At 48.4% G+C, this 5,000-nt stretch overlaps 1 protein-coding gene across 1 annotated transcript in view; it reads left to right on the plus strand.

Annotated features, from left to right (window-relative positions):
- sox5 (SRY-box transcription factor 5) overlaps positions 1–5,000 on the plus strand; it is a 101,738-nt gene that overhangs the window by 64,783 nt on the left and 31,955 nt on the right. The gene's annotated exons all lie outside the window — the stretch shown is intronic.

Consider the following 5,000-nt stretch of genomic DNA (forward strand, 5'->3'; position numbering starts at 1 on the left):
ATCGGGCACAGCACTCCATGCCGTGCCAACTCCCCACTTTCCCTTTTCCGCTTTCTCTCATCCTTCTCTCCCCCCCTCCCCCTCCCTCTCTCTCTCCCCCCCCTCCTCTCTCTCTCTCCTCCCCCCTCCTCTCTCTCTCTCTCTCCCCCTCCTCCCTCTCTCTCTCTCTCTCTCTCTCTCTCTCTCTCTTCTGTTTGTTTCTTCAACTCTTTTCTTTTTTGTCTTCTCTCTCTCTCTCTTTTTTTCCCCATCCTCCTCACGCCCGGCAGCGGCAGCAGCCTCATGAAGGGGGAAAAAAAAAGTTTTCTTCTGTCTTTTTTTGTTTGTTCTTTTTTCTCTCTCTTTACTTCCTCTTTTTCCCCTTCAGTCAAGTTGCTCTTCTGAAGGGGGCGTTTGACTCAGTTCTCCCTTTTCTGTTGTGCTGCTTGGACACACTTGCTGTTACGGCTGCTGCTGCTGCTGCTGCCGATGTGGCTTCTGGTACTGCCACTGTTGCCACTGCCTTTTTGGGGGGTTGTCTGTGGCTTTGTGTGTGTGTGTGTGTGTGTGTGTGTGTGTGTGTGTGTGTGTGTGTGTGTGTGTGTGTGTGTGTGTGTGTGTGTGTGTGTGTGTGTGTGTGTGTGTGTGTGTGTGTGTGTGTGTGTGTGTGTGTGTGTGTGAGAGAGTGCATGTGAGTGCATGTGAGTGCATGTGAGTGTGTGTGTGTGTGTGTGTGTGTGTGTGTGTGTGTGTGTGTGTGTGTGTGTGTGTGTGTGTGTCTGTGTGTGTGTGAGTGCGTGTGTGTGTGTGTGTGAGAGAGTGCATGTGAGTGCATGTGAGTGCATGTGAGTGTGTGTGTGTGTGTGTGTGTGTGTGTGTGTGTGTGTGTGTGTGTGTGTGTGTGTGTGTGTGTGTGTGTGTGTGGCTGATGGGCCGTCTCCAGCACCTCTCCCTGTGCAGCCAGCTCAGCTCCTTTCTGATGTCAGATCTGAGAGGTTTCTAGAAGCGCACAGCCACTTCTGTGGAGCTCTCCCAGCTGTACACACACACACACACACACACACACACACACACACACACACACACACACATCAGTCTCCATCTGCCAGAACTCCAAACATCTTGTCTTAATACTGCCGTGGTCTGTCCGCTCCTGTGTTTCTCCTCTACAGTACTGAGCACTCCAAATCATCCACTGTCCACTTACTCATAAATAAAGGGAGAGGGGGAAGGAAAGAGGAGAGGAAAGAGGGGATGAAGGAAAGAGGAGAGGAAAGAAGAAGAGAAGGATGAGGAAACGAGTGTAGGAGATAAGAGGAGGAGGAGGAAGAAGGGAGAAGCCAGGAGGACAGAAAAGAAGGACAAGAGAAGAAAAGCAAAAACAAAATTGGGGAGGAAGAGAGGAGAGGAAATAGGGGATGAAGGAAAGAGGCGAGGAAGATAGGATAGGAAAGAAGGGAGGAGAGGAGAGCTGAGGAAAAGAGAGAGAGAGGAAGAAAGCAGAAAAGAAAGTGTTGTCCTTTCAGACTACTGGCCACTGATCTCAGATCAGATCAAATCTGTCTGTTTAATCAGTCAGACGCTTCCCTTCCTCATCAGTCAGGAGAACACACATCACAGCCATCTGATCATTTTAACAGACAGCTTACTCTCACTGCGCTGTCTCGCCACAAACAGCTAGAGCTGTGTGTGTGTGTGTGTGTTTGTGCGTGTGTGTGTGTGTCTGTGTGTGTGTGTGTGTGTGAGTGTGTGTGTGTGTGTGTGTGTGTGTGTGTGTGTGTGTGTGTGTGTGTGTGTGTGTGTGTGTGTGTGTGTTTGGTGTATGATGTGTGTAAAGTTTTTGTCAGAATGTGTGTAGGCCTATGATCTGTGCAGATGTCAGTGTGATTTCAATTGTGTAATCAAGTAAGTGCAGAGATAAAGACATGAGATAATGATGATGGTGTGTGTGTGTGTGTGTGTGTGTGTGTGTGTGTGTGTGTGCTTGTGAATCGCCTATACATTCCATATGTACTGTATATACAGTGGCTTGTTTGTGTGGTCTCTGTGTGCGGTGGCAGCATCAATCTCTGCATGTGTTAGAGAGATAATGGCTGTGTGTGTGTGTGTGTGTGTGTGTGTGTGTGTGTGTGTGTGTGTGTCTACGTGTGGAACTCAATAGCCAGCTGTTGCAGAGGGATTAGCCTGGCTTTAGTGGTGTGCGCAGATGGAGATGATGCTATTGTCCGGAGTATTCAGGGGCAGGGGCTAAACGACAGGATGGGGGAGATGGATCGCACTGCTGAGGACAGGACGGACAGAGAGAGAGAGAGAGAGAGAGAGAGAGAGAGAGGGGATAGGGGGGAAATAGAGGAGATGAAAAAACATCCCTCTTTCTGCATCATGGCTTTGGAATAGTGCCTCTGAATGGGTAACAGAGAGAGAGAGAGAGAGAGAGAGAGAGATAAAGAGAAAAAGCAGAGACAGGGAGGAGAATAACAAAGAGAGAATAGAGAAATAACAAGAGGAGAGAAAAAAAGAGGAGGACAACAAGCGATGAAGAGGATTGTGGGATGCATGGGTCTGTGCCCGTGCCTCCTGTGAGAGAAGGGCATGCTGGGATTGCTGGCCGGGGTGTTTAGCGGCAGAGCAGCTGTTGTCCAGATCTCACTAAACTATTACGGGCTTAGAGCATTGTCCATTGTAACCCATCTCCAACACACACACACACACACACACACACACACACAAACTACACACACACTGAGCGAGAGAGAGAGAGATGGGGGGGCTGGAGATCATTGCCATTGAATTGCTCTTGCTTTGATCCATCTTATCCATCTGATCTGTGTCCTGATTTTAGTGATCCTCTCTTCCAAACATGTTGTTGTGGGCCGCTGATCTCCTCTCTATTGTCATCATCCCCTGGTATTAGCTGTTGTTTTCTCTTATAAATAACACAGCAGAGCACAGTACACACACACACACACACACACACACACACACACACACACACACACACACACACACACATATGAAGACATGCACATCCACTTAAAGTATTTGTTTTGTCTGTTTAAGTCTGTTTTGGTGGACCTCACAGCCATATGACACTGCCTGTTGCAGAGCTGCTTTCATGCTCACACACACACACGGAGTGATGCTGATGGCAAGCACAAACAGAACAGACAAAAGCAGAACACACACATGAGCGTACACACACTTTCATATTTTTTGGCATGGCAATGTCTCTAAAGAGGTAGCTAGGATTCATCTGTGACACTGGCATGATATTGTACAAGTCAGCACACACACACACACACACACACACACACACACACACACACACACACACACACACACACACACACACACTCATACACAATACATGGAATAGCCACAGGAGAGCATGTAGCTTACATATCAGTTGGTTGTTTACATGTTTAAGTGTATGTGTGTGTATGGGGGTCTGTGTGTGTGGGGGGGTCTGGGTGTATGTGTGATGGGGGTTAAACAGGAGCCGCAGGAAGAGGAGCACGTTGCGGTGGCCGTCCAGCGCAGCATATGTCCAATTAGAGCTGAAAGCGAGAGAGGGAGAGCGTGCGGGCCGAGTGGGAGGGAGGGTCTGTGATAGCGCCCGGTGGGGGGTGTTGTTGGAGAGGGAAGAAAAAAGACAACAATGAGGCAGTCCTACCTTTAGATCCCCCCCCTAGTACACATGGCACACACACACACACACACACACAAACACACAGATACACACACACACAGATGCACCTATCAGCCTGCTGTGCTCAACTCAGGAAACAGAGTAATTATTCACACACCAGGGGAAAGTTCCTTTCACACACACACACACACACACACACACACACACACACACACACACACACACAAACCGAGAGAGTGAGAAATAGAGGGAAAGGGAGACAGAACTCACTGACTTCTTTGATATGTAGCATGACCAAGCACAGCCACACACACACCTCCAATGATTCCAAACCAAAAAGCCTTCCTGATGACACGCAAGTCAATGAGCCATGTGCCACATCACCATGAGTCCAAACACACACACACACACACACACACACACACACACACACACACACACACACATACACTGAACATCTGAGTAACTTCCTTAAAAGGAAGCTGGAGTGTGGAAAGTTCTTGAGGAACTTGTTCCCTCACACTTTTAGAACACACACACACACACACACACACACACACACACACACACACACACACACACACACACACACACACACAACCCGCCATGAGCTTCCCGGTGCTTAGGAGCCTTCATGGCAGCGTGTTCACACTGTCACTGATGTCACTTCTGAGCCTTTGTGTTGTTTTTTTGTGTGTTTTTCTGGCATCGCTCTCCTTGTCGGAACCATCTGTCCCCCCCACCCCATCACACAGACACACACACACACACACACACACACACACACACACACACACACGGCCTGTGCTTGAGAAGGATCTGCCTGCCAAAGTCGGGTGTCGTTTCGTTTTTTTGTTTGTCTCTTTTTTGTCTTTCTTTTTTCATCCTGGGAACCTTGTGAAGTGGTGTGGCGTTTTGCCGAGCATGGTGGCAAGACAAGGATGAAACACACACACACACAAACACCCACACACACACACACACACACACACACACACACACACACACACACACACACACACACACACACACACTCACACAGCTGTTGGAAGAGCGTTTGTGTTCTCCACGTGACATAGCCTTTGTCTCAACAATCAGACCCATCGATCGAAGACAGGTGCAGTGAGAAGCGTGGGCAAAGATGTAGGTGTGTATGTGTGTGTGTGTGTGTGTGTGTGTGTGTGTGTGTGTGTGTGTGTGTTTGTGTGTAGATGTGTGTTTGTGTGTCTATGCTGTGTGTATGTGTGAGCTTGTTTGTGATTTTCAGTGTCTGTGTATCCAGGTCTGTTTGTGAGCATGTGTTCTTCATTATGTGTGTTAGGTATGTACGTATATGTGTGTGAGATCATGTGATTGTGTACGTGTGTGTGTG

This window comes from Alosa alosa, chromosome 17 (assembly GCF_017589495.1).
Source record: "Alosa alosa isolate M-15738 ecotype Scorff River chromosome 17, AALO_Geno_1.1, whole genome shotgun sequence".
Lineage (NCBI taxonomy): Eukaryota > Metazoa > Chordata > Actinopteri > Clupeiformes > Clupeidae > Alosa > Alosa alosa.